Source organism: Coturnix japonica, chromosome 3, assembly GCF_054131305.1.
Source record: "Coturnix japonica strain WE chromosome 3, WE-NBRP24, whole genome shotgun sequence".
Taxonomy (NCBI): Eukaryota; Metazoa; Chordata; class Aves; order Galliformes; family Phasianidae; genus Coturnix; species Coturnix japonica.
This window is the reverse complement of record NC_140665.1, coordinates 35,418,937-35,438,594: the sequence shown is the minus strand read 5'-3', so window position 1 is coordinate 35,438,594 and position 19,658 is coordinate 35,418,937. Positions and strand designations below refer to the sequence as shown.

The following is a 19,658-nucleotide window of genomic DNA, read 5'->3' as shown; positions in this document are numbered from 1 at the left end:
GGTCCATGATCATCATTTGAAAAAGCCTCAAAATTACCTAGGAAATCCCAGTAGACTCCAAAAGGCTCACTGGCTTCAAACTGCATTCTGGCACTGGCACCTCAGACCATTCCCTACATGAGGGCTTAAATGCAGGTTGGGGGAGGGGGTAAAATGTGTCTAGCTGTACTCTGGATCTGATTACATCTTCTTATAGCTCTGAGGATTTTATCACCTTTAGTTCCAAAGTGTAACTTAACCTGTGCATTCAATTCTCACAGTGATCCCCTCTTGCCTTCAGTTGTACCTTTTTCCTTGCAGAAAGAAAATCTCAGCACGTGCATCCAAAAATGGGAGCATTAAGAAGCGTGCTGGAGCATTTTTCAATCTATCATCTGTCTTTTTTCTTAAACACTTGCCTTAGCAATAACTCACTTGCTTTTCTAGAAGGCAAGTCAAGTTCAACATAATCTTCAGAGTTTTGCACACAGAACAAGGACCCTGCAAAATTCTTAATCATCCTCATAATGTTGAGCAGAGGTATGCCTATGTATTCCAAGATACAGGATTATGGTGAACTGCCCAACATCAAACACTGGTTCATGGCTCCACGTTTCCAAACTAGTAACTAGACATTGTTATTTGTAGAGTCATTTGACCTTCATAAGAAGTCAGTCTTCTGCATAGTGAGAATAGGTGGAAGGAAAGAAGGCAAAGGCTACTTTTATCTTCCACATATCTAAGCAGTGCCAGAGGTACTGGATACATTTAGATTCTTCCTAAGATACTCAGAGACTATGATGAAATATCAAGAATAAAAGCAAAGAGCTCCTTTCTTTAATAACTTATGCATGTGTCGAAGTTTTATTACACATCAGAGACATGCAAGGTTTGCCTAACAAGCATATTCTGAGTAAAAAGTAAGCTGATACAAGAAGGTCACCCAGAGAGAGAGCGAGAGAAAGAGGTAATGTAGTTACTTTTGATTCATGATTTTCTGAGTAGGGCAAATCCTAGGAGTAAAAACAGTGAAAAGGAAAATAACTAAGTACTTAATATTTCTTTTGCCATATGCCCAGCAAGTCCTGGAAAGCTGACTAACAGGAGTAAGGAAAAGCTACAAACATACAACCTTCCTCCTTGCAGACAAAAATTATTGCTCTTTTAAGGGCAGAATCTAAAGCAGGCCCAAACTTGTCTTTCTCTGTTTTCCCTTTCCTGTTTCTTCTACAGACCTTTAACTACAAATTCGCATTAGGGAAATAGTTGCATGCTGCAACACAGTTTGGAAAGACACTACCGACTCAATGTACCATGAAGATAACTAAATAGTGACAAAGTAAATCATACCTCAAAGTCAATAATAAGTAAGTAATTTTATCTGTCAGGAATTAAGATGCAATGAATACTTGCAAAGGTTACTCCAAAAAATCTGTAGGCAGTTAGATGTGATTTCCCTCACATATGCTGAGGAAGCCTGCAGAGGAGTAGATCCCATTTGACTTCTTTATTAAGAGCCTTAACAACAGCAAGTAGCATGTATAAACACCTAGAAAAGGATCATAGCCTAATAGACTGTTAGCTTACAGCCAGACATCTAGACATCTTACAATAAAGACACAAACCACAAGTACTCCTCAGTAAACATGTTCATTCTCCATGAAGAATAAAGTGACCAGTGAATAAGTGAGAGGGGAATAGTTTGTAAAACAAAATACCCATTCAGAAATCATAAACAATTTAGCATATGGACAAAGCTGGCAGACCACTGGAAAGCTCACCTTGCTTTTCACTTCTGTCATTATTTGCATTTTCCTTTTTTACCTGTTATCCAAAGACATGTTTGGATTATTGTTTTTTCTTGAATATACTTTCAAATTCACAAATATGTTTCCACTTTCTGGTATAATATCTGTCCTAAACACTCTGTAAAAAGAGCTCATGATGTTTTAAAAGTTCTATTACTTTAAATGCAATAAGAATCTTGATAAAATGTGCAAGCTATGGCCGTCTATTCTAAAAACTATGCTGAAAGTATACGTCCCTTAAATTTTCCCATCTCTTTGAATAAATAGATCATCTGAGGTTTCCCAGAGTAGATAGATGTATTTTGGATTACTTGGGCTATCCAAAGAATGTTTTTGCTGCTCTGTGCCATTAGAGCTGGAAGTGCATTTATCTTGCTATAAATAAGGTGACTCTTAAAGAATGAAGTTCAGAAGTGTTAATTTCAACTCTTTAGTGAAGACATCTTAGATAGGTTAACTCCACATCTCAAACTAGTCTTCTTTCACTCAAATTTGAAATGAATTCTGACCCTTATAGCACATGCAAGTTTGGGGGAAAAAAAAAAAAAAAAAAAAAAAAAAAAAAGTAGGGAAAAAGTTTGGAAATATTAAATAATGAAGATAACAAAGTAACACATAATGGCTGGTTCTTCCCACAACATAGGCACAAAATATTTCTGAATTATATTGAAGCAATGCACCATCCAACTCCTTATTACAGAAATTTATTATCCTGTACAAATATACGTTAGAATTTACATCCTTAAAGGCTTTGCAATAAAGCAGACATCTTTCTTTTTTGCTGGTTTTGGTATCTAAAGATATGAACATGGCAACCTGTTTTATGTACTATTTGTATTTGTGTTCATACACGAATGAGGGGTTCTCCAGAAGTAAAGCCTCTTAATTAATTACAGTGACCCACAACATCAGAGGCAGACATTGGTGATATCGCAGTAGAGGCTAAACCTTCCCACCAATATTCCATTACACTTAGTTGCCATTTGACATGAAAGTGCATATGAAACAAAGGTGTGTCACTGAACTCCTCCATGTAGAAAAAAATCTCATCTATTGATATTCATTGACACTTGCTTTATATTTATGAAGAAGATGTGAACACAGTGAGGTGGTGGATGGTGTGCTTTCAGCAGTGGCAACAGCAATGTGAAAGACAAGCCACATTCCAGAAGCTGTACACAACTGTCACACCAAAAATGAAGAGCATCTCAGTCAGCTCATTGGGGTAAACCAGCAGATTACAATGAGGAAACTGTGTACATAGCTGTATACCAGCTAGCTCATATGCATTGGAAACAATGGTGGGAATGCTGGAATATCACAAAGTTTGTACCAACTCAGTCCCATGAATGCTCACATAGGGACAAAATGAACACCGTATCTTAAGTTTGTCAGGATCTACTGATTCAAAACGAGACTGAAGGTGACAATTTCTGGGACGCAGCGTCTTTCTCTTGCAACAAAATAATGCCAGGCCCCATATTAACTTAAAGACTATCTTGGCTGAACTATCCTGCCATATCTGCCATATAGTCTGTATTTGACCCCTTCTGTTTTCCAACTATTCAAGCTGATGAAAGATGGTATTGCATGGGCAATGTCTTCATAGCAACAATGCCATCACAGCAGCTGTGAAACTGGTTCACCTCTGCTGGTGCAAACTTTTACAGTCACAGCACGCAGGCTACTGTCCACCACTGTTGAAAATGCATAGCTAATGGTGATGACTGTGTTGAAAACAGTGTTTTGTAGATGAGAAATTGCTCAGTCAAACAGTGTTATTGTGTTCTACTTGTTGTAGTTTCCATGCAAATAAATAGGAAGCACTACTTAAAGAGCAACCTATGAATATCACACAGTAACAAGCAGAATGTAATAGAAGCATCCTAGTCCTTTTAAAAAAAATCTTGCCTATTACTGTAACAGTTTTTACAACCTATAAAGTGACCCATAAAACTCTGTTCAAGCAATGGCAGCACTATGCCTTATTATTCAGAAAATCTGGAATTGCTGAGCTGCATCTTCATTATCATAATTAAAAATCTTCCTTATTTACCAGCTGAACTTTACTCTACAAATTAGACAACCAGTGCCACTCAGCACTAAAAGGTTTTCAGGACACTACACACAAGGTTTCTGCATTTATTAACAATGCCAGTGAGAGGACAAAAAGTGTTCTAAACACCCATGTGAGCTTTTTCAGTACAATTTATAAGCTACTTTCATATAGATCTTAAGTGTACTATTTTAGCATACCATGCTAGATGTCATGAAGTCTGTAACAGAACTAAGACACAACCAAGTACCTAGGAGCAAAGCTAAATAAGGAATGACTCCGTACCAATTTAGACTCGTGCCCAGCTAAACTGACACCACAGGCTTAGCCATAGGCACCAAAGGAAGCAGTGCTCCCTGGACCATTTATGCTTTTAGAAGTCTATTAGGTGTTGCCACCTCAGAGAATTCAGACATGGTGAAAGCAAAAGTCCATCACAGAACATTTGGGAAAGATGGTACTTATTTAAAAACGAAATCGAGGGGTGACTCTCACCCAAAAAAGTCCACCAGGATTGCTGCCCAACCAATGGGTACGTTTGCGGTTAGTATCATTTATCTAAATGTTCACAAGCTACAGTGAATTTCAGTGACATAAATGAGAAATGGTAAAATAAGCTGGTTTTCAAATGTAGCTAGCACCCAGGGGGAAACAAAATCTCATTTGGGATACTTCCATAACAAAGGTGTCATATACTGCAGTTCATTGTCATTGAGAAACTAAGCATCTCTTTAACTAATACAAATCCATCCATCATATTCCAATATGAAAATAATAAAGGATTTGTAAGGCATTTTTTGTGCTATCCTGTAAGCAGAAAAGATATACGATAAACACAATGAAAAACATATTTCAGTATTCTTAACAAATACAACTAAATTTCAGTCTGGGAGAAAAAGTACAAGTACTGCATCAGCACCACAAGAATGCTACATTTTACACATTCAGAAAAGGAAACACCTTAAGTCAATCACGTTTGATTGCTAGCATACAGTTATTTATGAGTAAATAAATCTTGCAATGGAGTGGGAAGATGAACTGGCAACTTGCCACAGCTTTGCATTATAAATTGTATGAAGTGGAGCAAACTGCAAGCAGTCCAGTTACAGTCTATCTACTGGATGAAGCTAAACAGGCAATGTTCTATTTGAGCAGTGATAAAACAAGATTGAGATTTCTTCAGCCCTCAGGCAAAATTGCCCAGGACAGATCAAAAGAAGAACTCAGCATCCCACAGTCTGAAGCACAAACTGCCTGCAGAGTAAGGTAGACAATGTTATCTTCCTGTGACAGGAAAACCTTGTTTACAGACTTCTTAGCCACGAGCATGCAGTGCATAGTTAGGCTTCGGTTGGATAAGACCTTAAAGACCACAAGCCCTCCTGCCTCAGTAAGCTCTCCTAGCCTGTATTCGTATCTGGGATAGCCTCAACCCACATGCAGCACTTTGCACAGGGCCCTGTTAAACCTTGCTAGATTCTTCTGTGCCCACTTTTCAAGCAGGCTTATATCCCTCTGGATTGCATCCCTGATTGCGTCAACTGCACCACTCAGCTTGGTGTCATCACCACACTTGCTGAGGATACACTGAATCTCACTGTTATTATCATTGATAAAGATGTTGAAGAGCACTGATACCAAGAAAGACCCCTGAGGGATACAACCTGGGACCAGTCTTTACCTGGACAAAGACACAATGACTACAACCCTCTGGCTAAAACCATCCAAACAATTCTTTATCCACCTAAATCCTTCAAAACCGTATCTATCCAATTTAGAGATAAGAATGTGGTGCAGGACCACATCAAAGGTCTTGCACAAGTCCAAGCAGACAACATCAGGGGCCCTTCACTTGTCCACTGATGTTGTCACTCCATCATAGAAGGCCACCAGACTGGTCAAGTATGATCTACTCTTAGTGAAGCTGTACTTGCTGTCTCAGATCACCTCCTCATCTCACAAGTGTCTTAACACTACCTTCCAGGATGGACAGCCTATGATCTACTCAGGCACAGAGGTGAGGCTCACTGGCCTGTGGTTCCCCAGGTCTTCCTTTCTACTCTTGTTGAATATGGAAGTGATGTTTCCCTTTTTCCAGTCTCTGGGGGCTTCACCTGACAGCCACATTTTTTCAAATATAATGGAAAGCAGCTTAGTTCTGCTGTCAAAATTGAGCAGCTAACATCAAGGAGAAAATGCTTGCTGTTGGCTTGTTCAGAGGCTCTCCAACACTCTGGACTGGGCCATGGCCATCACTACCACAGGCTGTTACGGAGCATGAAAGAAATATTGGGGAAAAGTAATTTCCAGCAATTCCACATATCTTTAAAGATAATTTTGAGTGAGATATGAAGGAACATAGGAGAAATGTAATTATTCCCCCTCAGCACAAATGTGCTGAGGAGGATAAGAAAGATTTCTTCAGGTCTGAGTATCTGGAAGCAGATTAGCTGCTCACAGTATTCACTATATGGATGGGAGATAGGTATTTGGCAGTAACCTAATGGATAGTGTACACACCCATAAATTTCATATGAAAAAAAATAAAGATCCTTGATTTTCAGACTCTTCAAATAAATTTCAAAGAGTAAATTAGAAATAACAAACTTCCATAAGTGTCTATTCATTAAACAGTTACATTATCATACACAGCATGAACAGTTCACAGCAGCAGCTTCCAAAACCAACAGTGACTCCATTCTGCATTTCATACGCATTCCCTGTGTTTGTCAGCAATAGTCCACTGGCCTTTCTTGGTTTTCAGAAGTACAAAGTAGTCGCCCACTTTTACAAGACACCTGTCACTTTGGAGGTGATTAAAATATTTACTATGGTAGCTTATGCATCATTATTGCTACTGCATATTCCTCTCCAGTCTGGATATTTCCCAAAAAATTTCCTGTGTGTCATCCATAGCAAAATTACTTCATTCTGTTTTACTGATACACAGCATTTGTGTCCATGTAAAAAACCAGATATCTAATGACCTCTCAACATGTATTTAGGAATGAAAATTCATCCCCGTGGCCTTTTCGTTCTCCTGAGCTCAGTCTCTAGTTTAAATATTGGCCATGAAACAAATAAACAAACATTAGTAAATATGAGACTGGTTAGCCATTGCTCCTCAGCAGTAGAGCCTGCCAGTACCAGATATGGATCCAGAGCTATTGCTGGGTTTGTCTCTTCCAGAATAAATTTTCCAAGGAGCTACACCCTCGTCTAGCTTTTTCAGATTTTGAAAATCACTGTTTATGACTGTGGCTACGACAGTTGACCGAACCAGAAGTGCTAGGAATCAAACCACAGACTTTGGAAAGCAACAGGATCCATAAGCTACAGACCCCATATTTTGCAAGTCTATGGTATGAGAAGCCCAGTGCAAAGCCACATAAATGGCCATGCCAGGACAATTGTTCAGATTCTGCAAATCACATCCATACTGAGAAGCCTTTCTAAGTCTGGTGTAGTCTTAAATGGACAACAAATCTGTTTGTTTGATAAAGACTATATAAATAGTAATAAATTTCCTAATACTACTGGGCAGACTCTTCCTGCAAGTACAACGGGTGTTTATCAATTTCCCGCTGAGCTAGGGTTGACTTTCAAATTTCCTTTAATCCTATTATAGTAAACACAGTACAGCTCTCTGGCAAACAAGGGAAACATTCTTCATGTAATACCATATCCTTCTTTGAAAGAAACCTTAGAGATGTCCAGAAAAGAACAAGGTTCAACTTGGAATGACACAACAATCTTGTTTCCAAAAAGCTGAAGTTAAATAAAATATTAGATTTTAATCTTAAAAAAAAAAAACAAAAAAACAAAAAAAACCACTTTTTTTTTTTTTATAGAAAATTGGCAATTTCTGATAGTTACTCAGTCTTATATTTGCAAACATCATACTTTAAAGTCAGTTATCCGAAATAAAAATGTGTTTTGGAAGCTGCATACCTGAGCTGAAGGATAAGTTAATTGGCATTTTGGCGCTAGAATTCAGAAAAAAAAATAAACTTCAGCTTGTGAAGGTGTTTTTTCAGTACTACATCAAGAAGAAAGAACATCAAGGTGCAATTATTTAAACTTTCTCCTCATCTGGGAGAAATTTATGGTAGAGGTGGGATTTATCTTGCAGCTATTAAAAAAAAAAAAAAAAAAAAAAAAAAAAAAAAAAAAAAAAAAAAGAAGAAAGAAAAAGAAGAAGAATGAGGAAAGAAAAGAAAAAAGAAAGAAAAGAAATTAGAGTGAACTGTTGAATTACTTCCTGTATGAGACAGAAGGGACTTTAGAAACCTCAGTGAGAGAGAGAGTAAATGATAAAAACTAGCTCAACTTCCAACCATGCACATTACTCACAGTTATTTCAGGGACCCTACAGAAAAAGTGACACATAAAAAAAAATAATAATAATGCCACTATACATTTTCTTAGAAATTGCTTTACATTACATTGAATCCTCAGTTTCAGATAACCTTAAGTCACAAGTACTGGGCTACGACTTTACTTAAGAATCAGCTTCAGTAAGGAATGGGACAGCAGAAGAAAGAAATAGGTAGTTTTGCCCTGACTATATACGATCTAAAATGCTTATGGACTGTAAATGTTTGTGTTTAAGAACACCTGGGCAAAAGTTATTTTCACTGAATTCTCAGGATAGTTTCCACGGGCTTCATTAATATAGACAAAAGTCAACAAATATGCTTAGTATAAATCCATTGTATGCACTACTCTGAAAGGTGTCAGCCAGAGAACAAATTAAATCAAAATACGAGAGATAGCAATCTCTCTCTTTATTAGGAGACTTCACTGGATGAATCCATTAAGTCATGCAATAAGTAACACAGAGTATGTTCACGTATTTCCCATCTTCTCTGCCTGTCAACCTCTTCTTGTTCCTAGGAAAGGACACTGAGCTCCAAATAATAATGTTGTCAGAACAGAAACTGACAAACGATAGATGGATCATAACAAAAAAACATGCCTAGAGCAAGGAAGTCTGACATCTGAGAGCTGGGATGTTTTCATTTTGGGTAGAAGCTCTGACCCACTATTTACACCCCTGTCCCAATCTCTCCCACATCTCTTTAAATGACTACTTTCCAGATGTTATCTGCATGGAGACTAGCCAGACTTATGGGCAGGATCCTGCTCAACTCTATGCCAAACTAGTGTTTTGGCCTCACTGGAAATGGGATTAGGTCTGAGACTTGCAAGAGGAAAAAAAACCTCCTTTCATGCCAGAAATGGTCATGCAGAATTTTTACAATGCTGTTTATTTTTTTGTTAGCACTACTGTAGAATATCAGGCTATTCAGTGCTAGCATAATAGCACTTAAGCAGACTGGTAGAATAGACTACACATGGCTGTAGCCCATAGTGAAACTGCATACAAATGAAGAGAGGCAGCCAGTTCACTTGCATCCCCAGCACAGTGCAGTTTTCCAGTTCTAACAAGTGTTTGTACAAGTCAAGGTCAATAACGCATTCTGCATGAGCTGTGCAAATGCTGTTTCCAACTCTGAAGAGAAGGTAAAAATTTAGGAAATTTTTAAGATTTATTACTGTTAAATACACAGTCTGATGTTATATTTGTGCACTGCCCATCACACTCAATAAAAACAGTTTCCAAAATGAAATTTGGAGGGTAAATGCAGTATTTTCCTTTGCCAGTGTACTTTTCTTCTCCCACTTACTTAACACAAAATAGGCAGAAATAAAATCTTTATAAGCCTTTCAGTATTTGAATGTATCACCACTTTAATTTCCTCTTAGTTTCTTCAAATACTCACTTCCATGACTTTAAAACTGTCCAAAATGAGACAATTTTACCTTTTTGTTTCTATAAGGAATCTTGTAGTAAAGACGGTAGCACACATATTTCTATAAATAATAAACATTTACAATATAATTCCATATGTTGGTGTAGACTCTAAAAAGCTGACCCTTTAGTTTTATGACTAAAGTATTCTTCTGTAGCTATTATATACATTATAAAGAAAAAAAAAAAAGAATAAAAGCCTTCTAAAAAATCTCATAGATAAAACTGTACGAAGAATGGAAAAAGAACGTGAACAGTAGATGCTATGAGGTATCCTTTTAATGAAGACAGGTTAAAGGTGAGATTTCCACAGCTCCTTCACACTGGATATTGCTCCATGTTTTAAAGATCTGGAGCAAGACATATTTTTGTGGTCTGTTTCCGTTTCTGAAGCAGGCTTCAAAAATCTTAAAACAAACAAACAAATAGTAATAAAAGGCTTAATGCACTGCAAATGAGAAATACCATGTTTTCAAAGTGGCATAACCGAGGCAACTCATCTTAAAGTCAATCTGTGCTTCATCCCACAAAGCAGCTGTGTATCGGAATAAAGTTAGGGGTAGATAACCTTTTAGTAATACAGTTATCAAGGGAAAAATAAATAAATAAATAAATAAAATAAAATAAATCTCATTTTTCAAATCATTTTGAATAGCACAACTTTTTTGCTTTCTGAAAGCACTTTTTGACCAGTCACTGCAATGTAGAACAAGGTGGGCATATATGGCATTCATGCTATCTGCATACAACTCTGTGACCTATGTTAGTAACCCTGTGAACACAATAAGCATGAAACTCAAGTGTGAACAAGACTGATTTTTGCAGCAATGACAATGATCTTACAACCCACTGAAGGGAACTGCTTTAGCACAAGGAGTTGGACTCAATGATCCCCAGAGGTCCCTTTCAACCCCCACGGTTCTGTGACTCTGCTACTGAGCAAAAATTATCTGAGCCCCTAACAGTTCTAGTAATGTGTTTTCTAGCCAGAAATGCCTTCATACCAAAGATAAAATAAATGGTTTATTATTTAAAAAATATGTATGTCCTTTTTCCCTATTTAAAATAATTTTCACAAAAGTAGCAAACTAAAGGGGAACAAGAAAGTGCCAACAGTCAGCCAAATCACCAACCAGAGAAATGTTTTCAGCTTTTAGTAAGAAACGCACACAGAAATGTTTTAGAACTTTTTAAATCAGCGTATGTTTCTAAACTTCTATCCGGAAAGCCTGCATGCCCACCTGCCTGAGCTGCAGGCATTGCCCCTTCAACGAGGTCGTGTTCCTGGGGTGCTACGGGAAGCGCAGTCAGCCATCACGCTGCACCCATGGAATGCAGAGCAGCAGTGCTACGCGACAGTTTTCAAGTTTCGAGCCAATATTTTTCACCACTCCCAGATGACATGAGGAACATAAACACAGCCTTGTGAACCGTCACACGCACCAGGGCTACAGCCAAAGCGGGCAAAAAACAAGCACAGAGGGGCATTGGTTGTCCTTTTTTAAGCACAAGGGATGTGCTCGCATTCAGCAGGCAAGCTCGAGCCTGTGTTATCCAAAGTTCTCACTCTAAAAGTAGTCTGCAATCGCATACCAGACTGTTACAAAACCAAACCAAAACACCTCTCTGTCTGCGGAGATCTCAGTGTGTACAGGCATAACCAGGGCTATACAGCTGACTGCAGGGCTGCACTCTCCTGGGCCAGAGCAGCCCCTCAATAACACATCTGCAGCAGCGGTGTGAGGATCAGGGAACAGTCATCGCCCTGGAAGGACATTTAGTGCCTGCCTCAAACTGGGCCGTGCACCAGCACTGCGTGCTGCAAATCGAATATGTCTATGTTAGCAACCAGATCGGCCCAACAGAAACAAACGGCACAATACAAGTGTGCGAGACTTTGTATCAATGCTAAATGCATTTTGTAGGGTTTTACTTCAGGCTAGCACTGGTCTAGTCCCACGGATGGAATTTCCAACAGTGACTCAAGACTAGCACATCTTCCAGTTTAGATTCATCCTAAAGGAATCCAGCTGGCCCACCATGAGGTATATGGAGATGGACAGTAAGTGGGAACAACTGGGAGACTGGCGTCAAAGAACCCTCCTGATAGGAACCACAACCCTAATATAAATGCACAGCCACACCCATCAGCATCTGGGAGAATGAAGGGAAAGAACTCAGTGTGCAGCACTTGAGAGGCTCTTTTGGTGTCAGGAAATCTGCACAATAACTTCAGCAGCTCAGCTCCTCTGTTCTACATGCTAAATTTACATTGAAACTGTTCTAATGCAAGCATCCAATGCTGGTACATTGGGATTTGCCTTATAACAAGTTTATCAAGAAAATCACAGCGAGACAAAGCTATTTGTTACAAAAAGAAGTGATCTGCATCTCCCTGATTTACACTTACATAAGCATCAAAAAACGATGACCGAAAACCATCATTTTCCATGCTGATGGTATACCTACGTAATTCAGCTGGCAATTCAGACTGTGTTTTTGCCATCACCTGATGCTATGGAAAGAAACAAAATTCTCTCAGATTAATTTTTCACCTTCCCACACCTTTCCTCTATTCCATGCTGTAGGAATGTCTTGCAACAGCACAGTCTATTCAAAAGACAAACAAAAAGCAAATAGGCCAACTAGACCAGCCGCTCAACATCCAGAGACAAAAGTATTCAATTCAGTGCCGCCCTTTCAGAGCCCCACTGATGCTGCTCACTGGCCTTATACCACTCCTGGCCCTGCTGAGCAACCCTCACTGCTACAAGCACGCTTCCTCCCAGCACAGAGCTCTGCGTGTGCACAAGAGTTGCAAAAAGCAAAACGCTGCAGCCAGATTGTCCCTCCTTCTACAACATATTGAGCAAATAGGTCCACCCTCTGCAGCTTTACAGTGATCACACACAGTTCTTCAGAATTCAGGACTTCTTTGTCCTTGGATGATAGCAGGGCATTGCGGGCTGTGCAAGAAAAGTGAGGAGAGGTCCCTTGCTCAGAGCCTGGACACCAAGACAGAACACTGATTCTTGGCAGAAACCAGACTGCCTCTATTACATTATTTTGTCAAGGCTCTGCTTTCTAATCCTAGAATACTAACATTCCTCCTCAGCATTTGGAGAGGCCAGCCTGAAAGTTATGCACCACAGTTAGCAAGTGGAGCATCTGCATCAAAAAATCGCTCAGGCACATATTTCAGGTGACACACATTTCTGGGAGTTCCAACAACAAATTTATCTCCTGAGAAGCAGCAACTGCATTGCATCAGTACTGGTGGGCAGCAAGGCCTCAGTGGTCACACTCATTTCTCTCTGCTTTAGCACAAAGCAGACCAGAAGTGGCCTAAGCACTGGCACAACTCAGAGCTGTGGGCAGGCAACACCTGCACCTGTTGCCTGGGGACTCCTGCAGGATCCTGGCCTGGGGTTGCCCCTGGGGGATGTCTGCCTCATTCACTGCTAAGACCGATGCCCACCTGATGGCACTCATTGGGCTCTCATCCAATTCATTCTGCCTCTTTTGCAAAAGGAGAGGTTAAACAAGTTACGGGCTGTTAATTTCATCCTCAAAAACTCCACCAGAAGTTATATAATCCCTTTCACAATAGCGTGCTAAAAATAAGAGTTGTTCAGCCAAATGCCAGTGCAATTTTTTATGGGACCTGTGACTCCAATTCTGCAAGACCTACAAGAGCGCTTATTTCCTTAGCTCTTGCAGAAAGTCAAGCGCAGTATGATGATAACTGTGATCTGCAGGATGAAAAAGTGGCTGTACATACACCCTCCCATATATTTCCAACTTCTGACTTAGAGCAATGCTGGATTAGATCCTTCAGGGGGTTTCAAAACCGCAAGCCATCATTAACCCAAAGCAAAGACAGGTCCAAAGGGGCACAGCACGCACGCACACTCCCGGCCCTGCAGGTACCTGGGACAGCCAAAGGAGCCGCCTCTCGGGGAGCTGTGCGCGGAGCCGCCCCGCGGGAGGGCAGCTCCCGCCGCCGCCGCCGCCGCGAGGGGACGCGCAGGGACGCGCTGTCAGCTCCCGGGGCCCTGCGCCCTGCCCTACCGCCGGGACACGGAGAGGAGGGGAGGAGGGAAGCGAGCGGCCGCAGCCGGCCGTCCCGTACCTGCGGTGAGGCGAGGAAAGGTCCGCAGCGCGCTCCGTCCTGCCGGCTATAGGTCCAAAGGCGGGGTGGAGCGGGGTCGTGGTCCTCGCCCGCTGGCGGTGGTGCGAAGCCCTCGCTCGCTGCAGATGCCCATATGCGCCCGGTGGGAGAGCGCGGTACCGGGAGAGAGCGAGGCGGCTCGACCGCGTCCCGGCTGCAGAGGGGAGCTCGGCACTGACTCGTCTCAGCCGCTGCCCGAGAAGAGGATCAAGCCCCAGCTTTCGATTGGCTCCGGTGACCAAACAGCTCGCACCAGCCTCCTGCCCGCCCGCCGCCCGCCTCCCCGCGCCGCAGCCGCACACGCTCCGCTCTCGCCGTTCCTCTCCCGCTGGCAGGCGCAGCCCCGGCCCTTCTCACCCCCTTCGCCCCAACAGGACGCCCGGTCTCGGGGCTGTCGTTCAGGCAAGGACGTTCTCGCGTCCCGGGTCCGATGGAAAACATTCGTTCCCCTCACATCTCCCTCCGTTGGCTGAAGGACCTGAAGCTTTAAGCGTTTGTGACACTGTGTCACGCTCGATATTCAGCCACGTTTGTTCTTAGAACGTTTTCTCAAATATCCCCGGCCAGTCAAATTAAAAGCATGCAGAGCCTGATCACCTGAGGGCTGAATCGAAGGTGGGACAAAGCATTCTTTGCCTCAGTTCAGTTTGCTTTTCTTATGCTGTTTAGGTTCCTAGCCCTTTCTTGGTTAAATCCACATCAACGCACGGCGTGCACAGCAAATAGAACCAGGATGCTCAGCCTCCTCGTCCCACATCTACAGTTATTAAATCACAGCAACTCTGACTGTCATTTCTTGGTGCATCTGTGCTGCTTGTGTTCCGTTTGCTTGGGCTGACTTCAGTAGACTCAAAGAAAGGAGTTTCTCTCCCACAGACATACTGCTGTGTGAAGCCAAATCTCAGACCTGTCTTCTGGGGGAAACAGCAGTCCCTTGGCTACAGTGTGACCCTCTGTTTAAACAAGAATATGGTTCAGCAGGATAAATGGGCCCTTTGGGTTTTCTCAGCACAGGAAGATGTTGTAATCTTTCCAGTAAACATGTTGGCAAAATTGCTTATTAAAAAATCAGGGAGATCAAAATGATCAGTTATAACAGATGAGCTGGTAATTAATGTAATGACCTGCATCTGAGAGGTGCTGTTAAGTAGTGTTGGTATATCAGGTGCCCTCAGAAGTCAGCATTTATCCAAATTTGGTGCTGTGGCATTTGAAACACAGAGGATGGAGTTGCTGAGATACTTCTACATCACAGCATACATATTGTTTTAAATGGTAACTTCCACAACATTTCAAGTTGATTCTGTGGGTTTGGGATATTTTTTTTGGTTGCGTGCTTTGGGGTGTTTTTTCTTCCCTTTATCCATAATGTTGGATGTTATTTCTCCCTCTCTAGAAAGAGTGCGTGTTTTTGTCTCTTTGGGGCATGCAGATCTAGTTAACGAAATGGTTTTGTTTATTTATTTTTTTTTCAGGCAAAAGTCAGGAAAATAGAACAGAAATATTGAGAAATGTATGAAAACAAAGATATGTAGAAACATCCGTACTTGGGGTATAGTCATTCCTTATGTTACCAGCTTTGGTAGTGGAAACGTTCCTCAGTGAATTCAGTGGATCGATACCTCTGAAACATGAGAGTAACAACAACAAAACAAATAAATAAATGTTTATTTATTACTATAATAATGCTTCCTTCACATATTTCCTATTCATTTTTTGCCTGAGATAAATGAAACCACTGGCTTAGAGACCACATACCTACCCATGGCCCAGCAGGCTCAGCGCCAACTGCCACCGCAGCTCCCTGATCCCACCAACACCTCCTCAGCAGGCGTGTTTCTTCCTGCATCTTCCCAACCCATTCTCCTGGCTTATTTTCCATCAGAATTTCCTGAGTCAAAAAGTGATACCTACTTTCATGCAATCTCTTTTCTTGGAAGAGTGTTATATGTCTTCATACAGCATTATGCTTCCAGAATTGCCATTTCCCATCACCCATTCTCAACATTGCGTTTGTCTCCTTCTTTTTCAGTTCAGATTCCTTTGCAGCACTGATTAGGTTTCCCTCCAGTCTAGTTCAATTTAATAGCTTTTAACCTGTCTGTTTTATTTATGTCTGCTTAAGTGCTTATTTAATCTTTTCCTTTATAACTATAATGACCTTCCACAGGTTACTATAATCCTAGAAGGTATGTGGGGAATTTAAAGATTTAAAAGTCGTTTGACTTCATAAATAATTTTTATTTTCTCATTATATGCTTTATTTCTAAAACAGGGATTTTTCTAATACAATCAGTGTTTGTTTCTCACAAATATTCCTTCTGCATATCTTGTAGTAGGGCTCGGTGAGAAATTCTGGTTTCAAAACAGCTTTATTTATTTATTTATTAATATACATACAACTTTGTTAATGGGAATTACAAGAGGTGTTGATCTGTCATCAGAAATATATGATACATTTGTTCTCTGCCATGATTTTATGCTGTAAGAAGTATTTTAGTTTATGTGCAAGTTTGACTTTTAAAAGCGTTGATATTACTGCATCTTTCCTAAAGCCTGATGTTGGTTGCATTCCCTGCTTAAACAAATTAACCAAACTTTTAACAGCCCCTGACAATTACAGATGCTGTTGAAGCATATACTTATTTTTATTCTATGTATTTCTGGAGGGTCTTTCCTTCTGATATAGAATTCTTCAGGCATGGTTATTGTCCATATCTTTGGTCTCATGTTGAGACAAAACACAAGCAACCGGTGCCCATCTCCTTCACAGAAAGGACTACACCTCTATCACCACCGTGATAGAAACACTGTTCTGCTTTGCAGCCCTGAGCACTGTGATCTGTGACCATGTCTGGCCAGGGCACCTGGAGAAATAGTAGCAGTGTCCCAGGGTCACAGAAGCCCTGGGAAGTAGAGCAGCTCATCACATGCCAACCTCCTCCTGTTCCCACGTAAGATTCATGGTTTCTTGAGATGGAAAAGAACCTTGAGTGCTCTGTTAGTGTCATTACACCCATTTCCCCTGCTTGTGGATTGGCACACCTGTGCTGACTAGATAACCTTGTTATATGCTAGTGGTTCAGCACATGCCATCCTCTCTCAGGTCCCATAGTCTGTAGGCAGGAACTGGGAGGTCAGGATCCTGGGAAACCTGACTACCTGAGGTTGACAGGTTCCTGATTTGGGCACAGAGGGTAGCCTTGTTAACTGCTTTCATTGCCTTGTGTCCCATTTGGTTATATGCTATACCTCCTTGACTAACCTGTTTTATCTCTCTGTAGACTTAGTTCATCTTTGTCTAAGACTTTACCTTTCACTGTGACCGCTTTCATTTCCTGACCACCCTTCTGATTTGCTCTTTGGTTTGAGGTAGCCCTGATTTCTCCATTTTCCTGAGTACACTTTCCAGACCAGCCTTGGGCTGGTCTGTCCTTGGTGACTGACTCCTGATCATGAGTTCCCTTAGGCTCAGCAACTGGTCCCACCCAGCTACAGTCACCATGTAGAAGTATTCCCACTTGTGGCTCCTTAACAGCACCCACTTATAACCACCTTACTAAATGGGAATGATATTGCGTGATATCACAGTGCTGACGCAGAGAGTTTGGCTCATATCTTATCTGCATGATAATTCAGCACCTCTGTAAGAGACTGTAGCAGTGGTATTGGGTAAAGGTTTAGGAGAATCTATGAGAGCACATGAGAATGTCATGTCCCCTTAGGATAAATCACTCTTGTCAAGATCTTCAACAGCTCATACTGTTTTCATAGACAATTAGGCACCTAAATGCCTTTGGACATAGTGCACCTGTTTTTTAATTTGGAGCTCTTTCTGACATTGTGGATTCAAGCCAGGAAAGCACTCTAAGCAGCAGTCATTTGGATTTTTGTTTTTAATTTTTTTGGTCAGTACTTTATCTCAGCTGTGAAAAACAACTCTAAAATACATCTCTAGCTGAGTCAGCAGAGTGTCCTATCACTGGACATGATTAAATACTTTACCCAACCACCAGTAATGAAATTCCTTAAAGTGAATAAAACAATTTCTGTAAAAAATGCCTTATTTGTATTTTACAGAAAACATGAATGAAACTTCCACAGTCTAGCGTGATTCCAGCTTCAAACAAAAATTACTCTGTGTACTCCTTGGGAGGAAAAGAAAGAACTAACACATTTCACTACCTTTATCTTCTTCCCCTTCATTCCCAGCAGAATTTAATTGGAGTCAAGTTCCATCCAGTTGCACAGAGCCCACCTCTGTACTTGTGCTTTGTGTAGCACATCTCTGGCTATTTTTTAGAGGCTCACACATTCAGCTTACCTAATAATAATAATAATTTTCAGAGTCCAACAGAGGCCTGAAAAATAAATAAATAAAATTGTCCTTGACCAGAACGTTTTCCAGCATGGGGGTGATTTCCACTTACCCCAGAGAAGGCTTAATGATACAAACTGCCAAATTGTTTTTGGGAAGATCAGGAAAAGGAGTAACAAGTGAGTGCTCAGCGGAAGCAGTGATCTTATATGTCTGAGCATTGTTATAATTTCTGTCTCACAATCTAAGACCTAGACCAGGATTTTTGCTCAGATGTACTTTCAGAGTTATCCCTTATCTCCAGACTAACCTTAGACGCTCATTATTTAACCTGTTTTGATGATGCTCTTTCTGTTTAAGAGAAGATGATCCTGCCTTAATCCAAGAGGAGGTGAATGAGGGAGGGATTTATTTACTCCATCCCTGTTTTCTCTAATTGGACAGAGAGAACATCAGGCCAAGGAAGAGAGACGAGCGGCACATTGCAGAAATCCATTTGGGATGAGTTCTCTTCCTTCTTCACTGTCATAAGAGGCTGTGGGGACATCTGGATCTCTAGGGAACATCACTAAATAGGACCAGATAACCTCAAAATATTAGAGCCAGACCAGCTCTGTCATGTATGATTCTCTTGCTTTATAACGACTAATAAAGGCAGTATGTGTGGAACGAGGAAAGCAGCCAATATAGCTTCTTCCAAGAACTGTGAGTAATTAACTGGGTCCCTGCTTAATTTCTTTCATGAAAATGTGTTGAGTGAAATTCTTACGAGTGGTGCTCTTTGTGTGACGTCTCTCTCTACTCCTAAACAGAACAAGTTCATGCAATTAGAAAGGAAGGAAAAGTAAATTATGAAGGTTAAAAATCTTGGGGATGTTTTTTTCTACAGTTGCATCAGCTTACATTTCCTTGTTACTCCTTAGTTCTTAATATCCTAGTGGTTTTCCTCACAAAACTTGTTCTATAATCCAGGTATATATGCATATACTGAATCCTTGTATAACATGCTGCAGTGTCTTGCTTTAGTCTGAGGTGTTTCAGTTTTCAGGTGTTTCAGAGGAAACATTCTGTAAAATTTCCCTAAGATGGAAAAATAACTATTAGTTGCACTATGTTCCAAAGGAGGAAAATTTCACCCAAGGTGCCATGCTGTTCTTCTTTGTGAATCTTCCATCGTAGCAAGAAAGAAGTAAAGACAGCTGTTATCCCAACCTGCTACACCACTGTTGTACCTCAATTTAGAAAGCTCAAGTTCTTTCACACTGTGGCTTTCCTGTTACTGCTCTGGAGGAAGCCCATAGCTATCAAACACTGAGAGCATGCCTCCTTCAAACAATGAACATTTCTTTTTTGCTACTAGAAAGTTTTCAGGCTGTGAGAGATATTTGAGTTGCACAAAGCAAACAAAGCTTCCCCCTCTTGCACCAAAAGCAGCAAAGGATCCTCCAAACAAACAAATTAAGTGATGGATTGCTCATTCTGACAGCAGGGCAGATTTTAAGTGACAAGAA

General features: G+C 40.8%; 1 protein-coding gene across 1 annotated transcript in view; it reads right to left on the bottom strand.

Moving 5' to 3' along the window:
* The window catches only part of GREM2 (gremlin 2, DAN family BMP antagonist), a 39,264-nt gene extending 25,344 nt beyond the window's left edge, over positions 1-13,920 (bottom strand). Inside the window, exon 1 of the mRNA XM_015857766.3 lies at positions 13,791-13,920. The gene's annotated coding sequence lies outside the window, so the exon portion shown is untranslated. The remainder of the gene's footprint in view (positions 1-13,790) is intronic.
* Positions 13,921-19,658: the final 5,738 nt, after the last annotated feature.